We start from the raw sequence: 16,683 nt of genomic DNA, 5'->3' as shown, positions 1-16,683 counted from the left end.
ACTCATAATCTTGGAGACAAATCCAAGATTATCTAGAGGCAGTTTATTATAAGTCTATTACCTAAAAGATTAGAAAGAAAAGAAATAGTTAAATAAAGCCCTGAAACATAACATTTAGAATATATTTTTCTGGTTTATTTTTAAGAATTGGTGACTCCTCAAAGAATATGGCAAGTAACACTCAAAGTCCAAACAGATTATTCATAGAGTTTTCTGACAACTTGCACCTGCCCTAATGGATAAACTTGGTTTTGCTGCCCTCTTGGCACCATTCTACAAGACATCTCCAGGATGTTCTTTAAACCCAAACACGACCATAACCTCTGCTCCAGAGAAGAGTTAAGAGAGCACAGTTCAAATCCAGCTTAGTTCTTTGGCCTCAGTGTGAAAGAGGCCAACATGGCCTCTTGTTGTCATGTAATCTGAAGAAAGGCACAGAATTGCAAGTTACACGGGGCAATAAGATGGCAAAACTGGTTGCCTTTTTTCTTTCTGTGCTTGATCTTTACACTGCAGCACCACCAACCATCCTTTAAGTTCAGGATCCTTCAACCATCCTAGGTTCAAGTCAGAAACCTAGCAGTCACCAGAGCCATGTTTTCCCTCTCCTTCACCTCTCATATTCAATCTGTTAGCAAGTCCAGGGGATCTGTACATCTCTGAAATCTGTCCACTTCTCTCTGTTCCACTGCCGCTAACCTCACTCAAGGTATTTACTTGACAAGACTACTATAACAAACTGCCTAACCAGTACACTCTTTCACATCAGTCTTAGAAGGATCTTTTTGAATACCATGTCTACTCGGACAAGGGAAACTAAAGAAAAAATAAACAAGTGGGACTTCATCAGACGAAAGAGCTTCTGCAAGGCAAAGGAAACCAAGAACAAAACGAAAAGACAACCCACCAACTGGGAGGAAATATTTGCACATCATATATCCGACAAGCAGTTAATCTCCAAAATATGTAAAGAACTCACACAACTCAACAACAACAAAAAATAAACAACCTGATCAAAAAATGAGCCAAGAATATGAACATTTTTCCAAAGAAAATATACAGATGGCCAATAGGCACATGAAAAGATGTTCAACATCAGTAATCATCAGGGAAATGCAAATCAAAACTACACTAAGATATCACCTTACACCTGTTAGAATGACTATAATCACCTAAACAAAAAATAACAAATGTTGGCAAGGATGTGGAGAAAAGGGAACCCTCATACACTACTGGTGGGAATGCAAACTGGTACAGCCACTAGGGAAAACAGTATGGAGATTTCTCAAAAAATTAACAATAGAAATACCATATGACCCAGCTATCCCACTACTGGGTATTTATCCAAAGAATTTGAAATCAACAATTCAAAGAGACTTATGCACTTCTATGTTCACTGCAGCATTATTCACAATAGCCAAGATGTGGAAGCAACCCAAGTGCCCATCGACTGATGATTGGATAAAGAAGATGTGGGGTGTGTGTGTGTGTGTGTGTGTGTATACACACACACACACACACACAATGGAATACTACTCAGCCATAAAAAAAGACAAAACCGTCCCATTTGCAACAATATGGATGGACCTTGAAGGTATTACCTTAAGCGAAATAAGCCAGACAGAAAAAGACAAACATTGTACGATTTCACTCATATGTGGAAGATAAACTAACACACAAAGAGAACAGTTTAGTGGTTACCACAGGGGAAGGGGGCTGGGGGTGGGCACGAGGCGTGAAGGGGCACATTTATATGGTGACTGACAAATAATAATGTACAACTGAAATTTCACAATGTTATAAACTATTATGACCTCAATAAAAATAAATAAATAAACAAACTGCCTAACTGGTCTCCCAATATATGATATATGTGCTTACCTCCTCCAATCTATTCTCTATTCTGCAGCCCAAATTATCTTTCAAAACCAAAATCTGGTCAAATTTCCTAACCACTCTTGCTTTTATTAAAACCCTTCAAATGCCTCCCATTACTTTTATTTATTTATTTTTTAAAGATTTTATTTATTTTTTCCCCCCCAAAGCCCCAGTAGATAGTTGTATGTCATAGTGTACATCCTTCCAGTTGCTGTATGTGGGACACGGCCTCAGCATGGCTGGAGAAGCGGTGCATCGGTGCGCGCCCGGGATCCAAACCCGGGCCGCCAGCAGCGGAGCGCGCGTACTTAACGGTTAAGCCATGGGGCCGGCCCTCCCATTACTTTTATTTATTTTTTTTTTAAGATTTTATTTATTTATTTATTTTTCCCCCCAAAGCCCCAGCAGATTGTCGTATGTCACAGATGCACATCCTTCTAGTTGCTGTATGTGGGATGCGGCCTCAGCATGGCCGGAGAGGCGGTGCGTCGGTGCGCGCCCAGGATCCGAACCCGGGCCGCCAGCAGCGGAGCACACGCACCCAACCGCTAAGCCATAGGGCCGGCCCCACCTCCCATTACTTTTAAAATCACAACTATAATCATATGGATGAAAATATAGATGGTGCAAGACTGGCCAAGTACTGATTGAAGCTGGATGATGAGTACACTGAGCTTATTACAGTAGTCTTTCTTCTATGTATGTCTGAAATTTTCCACAATAAAATGTTAAAAAATAAGTAACAACCAAAAAACAAAGACCCAATGCCAAAGACCATGGCTGACAAGGACCTCCACGGTCTGGCCCTACCGACCTCACTTGATGGTTGTGCCCTACACCTCTAGTCCCACTGGCCCAATTTTGGTTCTTCAAATGCACAATACTCCTTCTTGCTACAGAGTGTTTGCACATGCTGTTCCCTCAAACTGGAATGTTCTTCCCAATGCCTACCTAATTCCTACTTATCCTTCAGTGATCAGGGCAGCCTTCCCTAAGACACGCCTGCCTATCACGTCTATATCAAGGTCTTTTGTCAAATGCACTCACTGACTGATGTTTTTTCCTGGACAATGTCACCTCAGTTTGTGATCAAACATTTCTGAGTATGATTAGCTGTAAGCTTCATAAGAGCAGAGTCCATATGTTTGCTTATCAGTGAATACCAAGCATCTAGCACAGGACCTGGCAGAGAGCCAGTGCTTTAAGAGTAGTTGTTGAATGATCTCTTACTATCTAAGACTATCAATGGAACTGCTTTCAAATTTTTATAACAAAACACATCCTAAATTTTTAAAAAATTATTTGCTATTTTGGTCTCAGTTTTCCCTCAAGTTGCTACAGAGAAATCATTCTTATTTATTCCCTTTGGAGAGTCTCTCCTCAGAGATACTGGAGTCCTCAACATTCCTGTGATGGAAGTATCACGAATGCCAACCAAAAATAACCACACAAATCCACACCCTGGTCTCTTTTCAGTCTTCTTTATAGTTGCTTCTCCTCCTCCCTCCCCGAAATCAACATCAAAGGACTGGAAGACTCTTGGGGATAAATTCCCCGCCAGACCCCAGGAACTTCCCTTCAGTTCCTGCTCCAGACGGCTGGCAAGCAGATTTCTATTAGGGCCTCTGCTCCATTCTGCTTTCCTTGTGATCATTACTAACATTCCTTCTGCAATATATTCCAGGCATCATCACAGTGCCATTTAATTTGTATCGTGTGGTAAACTGACATTAAAAAGGGCTTATCTTTTTTTTTAATCAAAACTGCTGGGTGATAGGCAGAAAGCAGAAGAGACTAGAAATTAAATCCGACTTAATTTTGGTTATTTTATCATGTTAACATTCAATGTAACAATTCATGTAACTAGAGAGTGACATCTTGAACATTAATACTTCTTAGAACTACTGTGCTGTAAGACTTTAAGATATAAACAGCCAGCCAGGAAACTAAATTTATCAAAATATCTTCTAAACAAAAAACTGCATGAAGCACCTGGCACAAGCTTCACCAACTAATTCAGACATCCTTAATCCAAATTTATAATTGAGGAGCTGAGTAAAAATTTAACTTTTACTCTATCTACAACCTGCTGATAAGTAAATCAATAGTAGAGTCCAAAAAAATTTAAACACCCTCAAGCACTTGTTCATATGAAAATAATACATGTTAACTATAAATCATTCTTGTCAGTTAAAGCTAGATGGTGAGGACCTTCACTAGGAAATATTCTAATGCTAAGTATATATGAATATATGAATCAAGAAAGCTCCATAATATGTAGTTCAGACTATCAACTGGCATTATTACTGGAAAATAACTCTGAATTAAGAAGGTCTTACTTAAAAAAAGAAGAAAAAGAAGGTCCTACTATACTTTTGTATCATATTTTTAAACACAAAATTGGCCTCTAACACCAGAGCAGGAGAGTAAGCAAAGCTTAAAATTCCTTTCTAAACATTTGGGGCAACCACTCTTCATAAATTTTAAGTAATTACTAAAATTATAAGAATAAGACTATCTACTCAAAAGCTGAATAAGGGCACTGAAAGATCTTTAATGTATTTTTAGAAACTTTTTGCCAAGTTCAGTAAAAAATGTTAACAGAAATGATCTTCGGGCCGGCCCCCTGGCTTGGCGGTTATGTGCGCACGCTCCGCTGCTGGCGGCCCGGGGTTCGGATCCAGGGTGCGCACCGACGCACCGCTTCTCTGGCCATGCTGAGGCCACGTCCCACATACAGCAACTAGAAGGATGTGCAACTATGACGTACAAGTATCTACTGGGGCTTTGGGGGGAAAAAAAGGAGGAGGAGGATTGGCAATAGATGTTAGCTCAGAGTCAGTCTTCCTCAACAAAAAGAGGAGGATTAGCACGGATGTTAGCTCAGGGCTGATCTTCCTCACAAAAAAAAAAAAAAAAAGAAAGAAAGAAATGATCTTCTAATCTTTAAGGAGAGTTCCTAAGACTGCTTTATCATTTGCTAATTATAAAACCAGAGCTAAACGGCAGATCTTCTGAAAACTAGATCATTCTCCACCTGCGGGAAAGGCTGTATTTCAAGGTCAGAGAGATGGAAGGACTTGACACCCTATTACAGTGTTTATTTGCTGACTGTCACTAGTGTCGGATGTTTGCTCTCGTATTTAACTAATCCCCCCTGCTGTCATTAGTCCCATTCTGTTGTTTATTGGAGGTTGAGCAAGCTGGTTGTGTATACCAGACCACTTACTAAGTAATCCCTCTTCTGTCTTTCTCTTTAAGAACTGTGGGTCTTTATCTGGTTGTTACTAGGAGAAGACCTAAGTGGTAGCCTGCATTGCCAATTCACAGTATGCATGGCTCCTAGGTGGCCCTGACCAAATGCTTAAATGAGCTGTTCAGTGCATCTACACCAGCCTCAAGTATCAGGGCCCTTGAGAAGGTTGTTCACGTCTACCTTCCACAGAACTAACTTTACTTTGGTCCAGAACTTGATGTGTCATGTTCACTGTACAATTTACCTGCCAATCTCTTAAAGTGTCTATAGAATTTTTGATCAGTCTTCCACTTCTTTATCTGTCAGCATATTGCCTACAAGTGGAGTTAGTTGACAGCTTCCAGTTCTTCCATACTTCCAGAGAAAAGCTTTGCCTGTACACAGGATTTTTCTGGTAAAGTCTAAGATTTAACCTCAGCCATCTTCAGGATTATTGGCAGTACACAATACAGTGCTAATTCTGCAGAACAGGTTGTAACCTTCCTGTGTACAACCAAGGCAATTATCGTTATCAAGAAGCTCCTGGGAGGTCGGCCTGGTGGCGCAGCGGTTAAGTGCACGCACTCCGCTGCGGCAGCCCAGAGTTCTCCAGCTCAGATCCCGGGCGCACACCGACGCGCCGCTTGTCAAGCCGTGCCGTGGCGGCATCCCATTAAAAGTAGAGGAAGATGGGCACGGATGTTAGCCCAGGGCCAGTCTTCCTCAGCAAAAAGAGGAGGACTGGCATGGATGTTAGCTCAGGGCTGATCTGCCTCACCAAAAAAAAAAAAAAAAAAAGAAGAAGAAGAAGAAGTTCCTGGATCATCAATCCAGGAGGCAAAAGAAACATGTTAAGGGTACTAAAACTCAATCTACAGAAATGTAAGAGTTGTAACACGCAGGGAAACAACTGCAACACTCAGCTGATCAGCCTGATCACTTCAGCAGGGGTAGGCAGCTCTTTCCTAGCGTGGTCACTGTGTTACCAACAAGAGGTTACCCACCAACCAAGAGGAGCTCCATAAATCCTGGACTTGGCCACACAGCAATAAACTCTCTCCACATAACAGAGAGGGAAAAGGGCTGATCACCTGTGCAGTCTTTTCAAACTTATACATGAAGTAACACCAGTCTACAGCATCATTTACAAATACAAAAACCACCAAGATCTATACATGACATGCTAAGGATCAAGAGCAAACAAACTAAAACAAACTGTAAAAGCGAGGCCAGCCGGGTGGCGTAGCAGTTAAGTTCACGAATTTCACGTCAGCGGCCCAGGGTTCCCTGGTTTGGATCCTGGGAGCGGACCTACTCACCGCTCATCAAGCCATGCTGAAGCAGTGCCCCACATAGAAGAACTAGAAGAACCTACAACTATGTACTGGGGCTTTGGGGAGAAAAAAGAAAAAGAGGAAGATTGGCAACAGATGTTAGCTCATGGCCAATCGTCCTCAAAAAAACAAAACAAAACAAAACAAAATAAATAAAATAAAAAAGAACTGTAAAAGCATGGATGATGTAAGGCAGCTTTTTGTTTGTTTTTTGTTGTTGTTGCTTCTCCTAAACTTAACTGTTTAAAGATAAGGTATAATGTGACCATTAAAACAAGGAAAATTCTAAGGTAAAACTTGACTATGAAAACTAATCATTTAAGCACATATAAGACATCACACCCTAATCAGGCAGTACACTTAAAAATATTCCTTGATGTGAAAGGTAAGATGTAAGAAATTTAAATAAACTTAAATATAAATAAGTATACCTCATTTAGTGAGAATCTGGAACCAAAATGGAAGCTCTGTAATGGTTAACCCTAGAATTCACTTGACATAACCAGATGTGACACTCACAAGAAGCCTAACTTGTTATGCTACATTGCCCCAGACTGTCCTTTCACGGCTTCTTCGCCATTTCACGGCTATACTTGAGCATACTGCCCCACCCTTACTCTCTTAGTTTTTGTTTTGCCAAGAATATAGAAGCAATCTAAAAAGAATATCCACGTTTCCATCTCTACATCCACCTACCTACCTGCATCTATGCCCATATACCCTGCCTCTCCTCCTGGTACTATGGAGGCACTATCTATCTGCGCTCCAAGTGAAAACCAACCCCTCCATTTGTGCATGAGATCATCTTTCCGCCCTACTTAAAGATATTGCTCCAACAATTCTCTCCCTCTCTCTTCTGCATCATAACATTTTACCCTGTCTACAGATCAGATCATTCCCATCAGCATAAAACATGCTGTAATTTCTCCCTTCTTAAGAAAATATAAAACAAAACCCTCTCCTGACTCCACATCCCCTTCCATCTATTGCTCCCCTTTACAACAAAATTATTCAATAAAAGTGTCTATAACTACTGATTTATACTGTTCTTTTCCCACTCTCTGTTGAACATACGTCTAACAGAATTTCATCCCCTTATCCAGGTCACCAATTACCCTCTTGCTGCTAAATTGAATGGTCAACTCTGTCTTCATCCCACTTGACCCATCAGCAGCACTTATGGTGACATTCACTCTGAGTTGAATCAATCTTTCCTTGGCTTCCAGTACACACACTCTTCTGGTTTTCTTGCTCCTTTGCTTGCTACTCTTTCCTTATCTCTAAAGCCTCTAAATCATGCAGTACTGCAGGGCTTGGTCCTCAAGTTGTCTTCTCTTCTATACCTACACTCACTCTCTTTGTGATTTTGTCCAGGCTTGTGGCTTAAAATACCACTAACAGGCTGACAATGTCCAAATTTATATCTCCAGCCCATACCTCTCCCCTGAATGCCAATTTCTAATCTTCTCCCTATCCCAAACCTGTTCCTTAAGTAGTTGTCTCCACCTCAGGAAATGGCAGCTCCACCATTCCAGTTACTTACGGTCATCCTTGACCCGACTCACATCTCACACCCAACTAATCAACAAAATCCCACCTTTAAATATAACCCAATTGTGATCTCATACTACTCCCACTGCCACCATCCTGATCTAAGTAATCTTCAGCTCTTACTTCAATTAAAGCCGTAGCTCCCTTACTGGTCTCCCTGCTCCCATCCTGGCCCCTCTGCCCACAGAGTTTATTCTCAATACAGAAGTAAGGGAAATCCCCTTTAAACTTCATCACGTCATATCCCTCCTCTGCTCAAAACCCTCCATTGACTCTCCATCTCACTCCAGATGCAAGTTCTCATAGTTTATGGCCAAAGTCCTTACAAAGACCCTGACTAAATGAGATTACATCTTGTAAAGCTCTTAACACTGTGCCTGGCACAAAAACACTTGACTAATAACAATGTCCTTCCTCCCACCAGAGTTTCACATCAGGCTGCAGTTAAAACCACTTAGAGCAGCAATTCTCAAAGAATCCTGGGGGGCCACAAGCCGCTGAGGAGTCAAAACTATGTTCATGTTAATACTAAGATGTTATCTGCCTTTTCCACTCTCATTCTCTCATGTGTGTACAATAGAGTTTTCCAGAGATTACATGACAAGCAATGATGCCACAATGGAATGTGTGCTTGTACATTCTTGTGTTATCTAGAATTTTCTAAGATCTAGAATTTTCTAAGATAACAAGTTTAGGGTAGAAACATGTTTTTCAGCTATCATCATTTACATCTGCTATAACTCCTGTAACCTGAATATTGTCCAACATATCATTAATTTCAAATTTTGAAGCTTTGCTTATGCCTACACAAAAACACAAATAGTACATTTTGTCGTCTTGTTTTGTAATAATATTTTTTGATTTTGTGTGTGTGTGTGTGTGTGTGTGTGAGGAAGATCAGCCCTGAGCTAACATCCGTGCTAATCCTCCTCTTTCTGCTGAGGAAGACCGGCTCTGAGCTAATATCTATTGCCAATCCTCCTCCTCTTTTTTTTCCCCCAAAGCCCCAGTAGACAGCTGCATGTCACAGTTGCACATCCTTCTAGTTGCTGTATGTGGGACGTGGCCTCAGCATGGCCGGAGAAGCGGTGCGTCGGTGCACGCCCAGGATCCGAACCCGGGCCACCAGCAGCGGAGTGCGCACACCCAACTGCTAAGCCACGGGGCCGGCCCTAAATTTTTAAACTTTCCTAAACTTTTAAATTTTATCTACAACTGTTATTTTAATATTTTATGATTTTAATATTTTATTCTCAAATAAAAGAAAATGTGTCTATAATAACTTTTTTATATTTAAGGATGGATCTTTCCTTAAAAAAGGATGACGAGAGGGGCCGGCTCTGTGGCGTAGCGGTTAAGTGCACGCACTCCACTGCTGGCAGCCCGGGTTTGGATCCTGAGCGCACACCAATGCACCACTTGCCAGGCCATGTTGTGGCGGCGTCCCATACAAAGTGGAGGAAGATAGGCAGGGATGTTAGCCCAGGGCCAGTCTTCCTCAAAAAAAAAAGAGGAGGACTGGCATGGATGTTAGGTCAGGGCTGACCTTCCTCACACACACACAAAAAAAGGATGACTAGAAGACTTGATTTCTCAACCCACAGCTGCACCATCCACGTCTAAAGATGCTGAAAAAGATGAAACTGACCATATCAGTGAGTTGTCAGAGATTCATGAAAGAGAGGAATATACTCCAAGGAAACTAAATGAAACTGTAAATAAGAAACAAAAGTATGATGAAAGCTCTTACCCTGATAGATGTTAATAATTTACCTCATTGTGTCTTATACCACAAGATATTTTCTAATATTATTGAGGTATCATCCTGAGACTAATCAAAGTTTAAAAAGAAAAAAGAACTCAGTATTTTATACACCATGATCAAGTGGGATTTATTCCAGGGATGCAAGGATAGTTCAATATTCACAAATCAACCAATGTGATATACCACACTAACAAAATGAAGAATAAAAATCATATGATCATCTCAATAGATGCAGAAAAAGCATCTGACAAAATTCAACATCCATTCCTGAAAAAACTCTTAAGAAAGTGAGTATAGACGAAATGTTACCTCAACATAATAAAGGCCATATATGAGAAGCCCACAGCTAACATCATACGCAAAGGTGCCAAACCGAAAGCTTTTCCTCTAAGATCAGGAACACGACAAGGATGCCCACTCTTACCACTTTTATTCAACACAGTACTGGAAGTCCTAGCCAGAGCAATTAGGCAAGATGCCTAAAAGGCATCCAAATCGGGAACGAAGATGTAAAACTGTCACTATTTGCAGATGACATGATCTTATACATATAAAACCCTAAAGTCTCCACCAAAGTTAGAATAAATGAATTCAGTAAAGTTGCAGGATACAAAGTCAAAATACAAAAATCAGTTGCATTTCTATACACTAACAATGAACTATCAGAAAGGGAAATAAGAAAACAATCCCATTTATAATTGCATCAAAAAGAATAAAATACCTAGGAATAATTTTAACTAAGGAGGTGAAAGATCTGTACATTGAAAACTGTAAGACACTGATGAAAGAAAACTGAAGACACAATTAAATGGAAAGATATTCCATGCTTATGGACTGGAAGAATTAATATTGTTAAAATGTGCATACTACCCAAAGCAATCTACAGATTCAATGCAATCCCTATCAAAATGCCAATGACGTGTTTCACAGAAATAGGAAAAACAATCCTAAAATTTGTATGGCACCACAAAAGACCCTGAATAACCAAAGCAATCTTGAGAAAGAAGAACAAAGCTGGAGGCATCATGCTCCCTATTTCAAACTATATTACAAACCTACAGTAATCAAAACAGTATGATATTGGCATCAAAACAGACACACAGATCAACAGGACAGAATAGAGAGCTGAGAAATAAACCCATGCATTTATGGTCAATTAATTTACAACAAAGGAGCCAAGAATATACAATGGGGAAAGGATAGTTTCTTCAATAAATGGTGCTGGGAAAACTGGACAGCCACATGCAAAAGAATGAAACTGGACCCCTACCCTACACCATACACAAAAATCAACTCAAAATGGATTAAAGACTCAAACATAAGATCTGAAACTATAAAACTCCTAGAAGAAAACATAGGAAGTAAGCTCCTTGACATCAGTCTTGGCAATGATTTTTTAGATTTGACACCAAAAGCAAGGGCAACAAAAGCCAAAATAAACAGGATTACATCAAACTAAAAAGCTTCTGCACAGCAAAGAAAACCATCAACAAAATAAAAAGGCAACCTACTGCATGTGAGAAAATATTTGCAGATCATATATCTGATAAGGGGTACTACCTAAAATACATAAAGAACTCATACAATTCAATAGCAAAAGGAAAACAATCTGATTAAAAAATGAGCAGAGGAACTAAATAAACATTTTTTTCAAAGATGACATACAAATGGCCAACAAGTACATGAAAAGGTGCTCAACATCACTAACCATCAGGGAAATGCAAATCAAAACTACAATGAGATATCAGCTCAGACCTGTTAGAATGGCTGTCATTAAAAAGACAAGAGATGAGTGTCGGATGTGGAGAAAACAGAACCCTTGTGCACTGCTGTTGGGAACGTAAACTGGTGCAGCCACTATGGAAAACAGTACAGAGGTTCCTCCAAAAACTAAAACTACAACTACCATATGATCCAGCAATCCCACTTTTGAGTATATATCCAAAGGAAACAAAATCACTATTTTGAAGAGATATCTGCACACCTATGTCCACTGCAGCATTATTTATAATATCCCAGACATGGAAACAACCTAAGTGTCCACCGTCTGATGAATGGATAAAGAAGACATTGTATATACTTACAATGGAATATTATTCAGCCATAAAAAGGAGGAAACTCTGGGCCTGCCCAGTGGCATAGCAGTTAAGTTTGCGCACTCCGCTTTGGCAGCCCGGGGTTCACAGGTTCAGATCCTGGGCAGGGACCAACGCACCACTTGTCAAGCCATGCTGTGGCGGCGTCCCATATAAAGTAGAGGAAGATGGGCATGGATGTTAGCCCAGGGCCAATCCTTCTGAGCAAAATAGGAGGATTGGCAACAGATGTTAGCTCAGGGCTAATCTTCCTCATAAAAAACAAAAAAGAAAAAGAAGGAAACTGCCATTTGCAACAACATGGATAGACCTTGAGGGCATTATGCTATGTGAAAAAAGTCAGACAGAGAAAGACAAATACTGTATGATCTCAATTATATGTGGAAGCTAAAAAGACCGAACTCAATAGAAACAGAGAACAGATTGGTGGTTGCCAGAGGTGGTGGTGTGGGGGGTGGGGTGGGAGATAGGAAGTGAACATGGCCAAAAGGTACAAACTTCCAGTTATAAGATAAGTAAGTTCTGGGAATGTAATGTACAGCACAGTGACTACAGTTAACAATACTGTACTGTACTGTATATGTGAAAGTTGCTAAGAAAGTAAATCTTAAAAGTTCTCATCACAAGAAAAAAAAAACTGCAACTACCTTACAGTGGAGAAACTAGCACACTCCACCTTAACCAAGCAATCATGGTTAACATCACCAGTAATAAGACACACTGACATCATGTAACCTCTGATATGATGCACAGAAGAGGGTACATCACTTCTGTGATATTACTGCCAAAAATGCATGACCTCAATCTAATCATGAGAAACGATCAGACCCAAAAGTGTGTGAGGCTCCATTTCCTTCAGATACTTCAAAACAGCATTATCACAAGACACTGAATGCAGAAGCAGTATGAAAATCCAGCTATCTTCAATTAATCCAGATAATTAAAGAGATTTGTAAAAAAATGTAAAATACCAGCACTCTTTTCATTAAATCTCACACTTGCTTCTTATTAAGGAGCACTGGGGGAAGAGGGTGGCAAATGGAGGGTGGTAATTCTTTAAGAATAAGGTTGGTTGTCATACTCAAAAAAAATGTATTACTTTGTGAGACCGGAAAGATAAACCAATAATTACTGTGATCGCCAATATTATCTTATTTTGTCATTTAACAATGTCATTTACAACAAGAGAGGAATACTGAAGTAAATTCTTTCATCCACTCAATGGGTGTGTAGCCATTAAAAATGTATACGCAGAGTTCAGATTAGGAAAAAAATGTTTATTATATATGAAAAACCAGATTATAAAATTGTATATAAATCAATTACAATGTTGTAAAAACTAAAAATCATAATGATTCAAGAATTTTCTCCATATGTTTTAAGGGAAATTATTTGCAGGATGAATGGTATTTATCCTCACAACAACTGTGGGCCTACTATGTATAGAGCACCATGCAGGCACCACAGAGGATAAACTATGAGCAGGAGAGACACATTAGAACTCTGGTAACTTGTAATCCAGTGGGCTCAAAAGTGGGGATTTTTCCAAGCTTGCTATAGTGAGTGTGAAATATCTTTATAAGGGAAGAAAGACTAATAAAACTGCCTTCAAAAATATTTGTTTTTGGCATTCAAAATCTGCCCAAAATATCCATGTTTCTGATAAGTTCAGCTTCTTCCCACAACACACATGTGCTGTCTCCGGGAAGTGTGATCAGATTGTATTAGAAACAATCAACAACTACAGCAAAGTTGCAGGGTACAAAATCAATCTACAAAAATCAGTTGCATTTCTGTATGCTAATAATGAACTAACAGAAAGAGAGCTCAAAAAGATAATACCATTTACAATTGCATCAAAAAGAATAAAATACCTGGGAATAAATCTTACCAAGGAGGTGAAGGACCTATACAATGAGAACTACAAGATATTATTGAAAGAAATCCATGATGACATAAAGAAATGGAAAGATATCCCATGCACGTGGATTGGAAGAATAAACATAGTTAAAATGTCTATATTACCTAAAGCAATCTACAGATTCAATGCAATCCCAATCAGAATCCCAACGACATTCTTCACAGAAATAGAAAAAAGAATACTAAAATTTATATGGGGCAACAAAAGACCCCGAATAGCTAAAGAAATCCTAAGAAAAAAGAACAAAGCAGGAGGCATCACAATTCCTGACTTCAAAACATACTACAAAGCAATAGTAATCAAAACAGCATGGTACTGGTACAAAAACAGACACACAGATCAATGGAACAGAATTGAAAGCCCAGACATAAAACCACACATATACGGACAGCTAATTTTCGACAAAGGTGCTAAGAACATGCAATGGAGAAAGGAAAGTCTCTTCAATAAATGGTGTTGGGAAAACTGGACAGCCACATGCAAAAGAATGAAAGTGGACCATGTGCTATTGCCATTCACAAAAATTAACTCAAAATGGATCAAAGACCTGAAGGTGAGACCTGAAACTATAAAACTCATAGAAGAAAATATAGGCAACACACTATTTGACATTGGTTTTAAAGGAATCTTTTCGGATGACATGCCTACCCAGACTAGGGAAACTAAAGAAAAAATAAACAAGTGGGACTTTATCAGATTAAAGAGCTTTTATAAGACAAATGAAACCAGAATCAAGATGAACAGACAACCAACCAGCTGGGAGAGAATATTTGCAAAACATACATCTGACAAGGGGTTGATCTCCATTATATATAAAGAACTCACACAACTGAACAACAAAAAAACAAACAACCCAATCAAAAAATGGGCAGAGGAAATGAAGAGACACTTCTCCAAGGAAGATATACAGATGGCCAATAGGCACATGAAAAGATGTTCAACATCACTAATCATCAGGGAAATGAAAATCAAAACAACACTAAGATACCACCTCACGCCCGTTAGAATGGCTATAATCACCAAGACAAAAAACAACAAATGTTGGAGAGGATGTGGAGAAACAGGAACCCTCATACACAGCTGGTGGGAATGCAAATTGGTGCAGCCTCTATGGAAAACGGTATGGAGATTCCTCAAAGAATTAAAAATAGAGATGTCCTATGATCCAGCCATCCCACTACTGGGAATCTATCCAACGAACCTGAAATCAACAATCCAAAGAGGCTTATGCACCCCTATGTTCATTGCAGCATTATTCACCACAGCCAAGAAGTGGAAGCAATCTAAGTGTCCCTCGACTGACGATTGGATTAAGAAAATGTGGTATATATATACAATGGAATACTACTCAGCCATAAAAAAAAAGACAAATTCGTCCCATTTGCAACAACACGGATGGGCCTGGAGCGTATTATGTTAAGTGAAATAAGCCAGAAAGAGAAAGACAAACACTGTATGATCTCACTCATATGTGGAATATAAACCAACACATGGACAGAGAAAACTGCACTGTGGTTACCAGGGGCAGTGGGGGTGGGGGGTGGGCACAAGGGGTGAAGGGAGTCATATATATGGTGATGGACAAACAAAAATGTACAACCCAAAATTTCACAACGTTAGAAACCATTAAAACATCAATAAAAAAAAAAATCTGCCCAAAATATCCATGTTTCTGATAAGTTCAGCTTCTTCCCACAACACACATGTGCTGTCTCCGGGAAGCGTGATCAGCTGCAGCTAACAGTGACAACGAGCAATAAATGCTCCTGAAGTCGGTATAGATTAGGCTTCTATAACCGTACTACGGCCTTTCATTCCACCTGCTTTGTTTCGTTCTTCTTTTAATGCTGGTGCTGGGAGTCAGTTTTAGCAATATATTTTTATTCAAATTTCTCCCATTCCACTTATTTAACACCTTTTGTGGATCTGTCAGAAGAAATTCATGTTCTTTCTGCCTCTGTACACATTACTTTACCAGAAATATCACAATGGACAGATCCGAACACCCTTTTGGTTTCAGTTCCATTATCTCACTGAAGTGGCTGGATAGATCATGTCTAAAGTTACTTTCAGGTTTAGAAATTTAAAGATTCTAACCTCAGGTCTTACTTCCTTCCATAAAGCCCTTTCAAAGTAAACTCAACACAGCTCCGTTTACTGCACTAAATCCTTTCTTTCCCAGTTCCTCTATTTTTGGATCACATGCCACACCGAAGTCTATCTTTGTGCAGCTGTGTTAGGCTGTTATGATCAGAATCTGATTTTTTGAATGCCTGCACAATCTGTATTAATGTAGTGGCAGCAAACTTCTACTCATCCTTCAACACTCAGATTTACTCCTTTCCCACTGTTTCCAACTTCCCAATTCAACATTAGTTACTCCTGTGTTCCTAAAGCATTCTGGACAGGGTTCTTTCACAACACTTATCTCACTATATCATAATTATTTGTTGACCACTGTGATTCCTTCGTGGTTCCTGTCTTACTAACAATAGCTACAATTCCTGGGTGCTCAATACGTACCTGGGAGGCACTTTATCTATCTTTCCTCATTCAAGTTTCTAGAGCAACGTCATGAATTAGGTACTATTTATTCCCATTTTACAGATGAAAAAACTGACTCTCAGTCAACTTCCCATTCCTCTGACCTTGTATGATGCTCCTGAACCAGTCCCCAACCTTGGAATATCTCCACTGTTCCCCTTCCCCTCTCCAGTTCGTACATGCAAAGGGATGAGGAAATATACAAAACTCAAACTCTATAAATCCTATCCTGTCTTTTGAGCCTCCTAGATTATAAATTACCAGAGTTCTAAAATTGCCTCTCCTGCTCATGGTTTGTCCTCCATGGTGCTCTACATACAGCAGGCCCACAACTGTTTGTGAGGATACATACCATTCAA

At 39.6% G+C, this 16,683-nt stretch overlaps 1 protein-coding gene across 3 annotated transcripts in view; it reads right to left on the bottom strand.

Moving 5' to 3' along the window:
* NUDT3 (nudix hydrolase 3) overlaps positions 1–16,683 on the bottom strand; it is a 124,171-nt gene that overhangs the window by 89,942 nt on the left and 17,546 nt on the right. The gene's annotated exons all lie outside the window — the stretch shown is intronic.

The sequence above is a fragment of the Diceros bicornis genome, chromosome 14 (genome assembly GCF_020826845.1).
Source record: "Diceros bicornis minor isolate mBicDic1 chromosome 14, mDicBic1.mat.cur, whole genome shotgun sequence".
In the NCBI taxonomy this organism is placed as follows: domain Eukaryota; kingdom Metazoa; phylum Chordata; class Mammalia; order Perissodactyla; family Rhinocerotidae; genus Diceros; species Diceros bicornis.
Note: the sequence above shows the minus strand (reverse complement) of the source record. Positions and strands in the feature narration are given on the sequence as shown.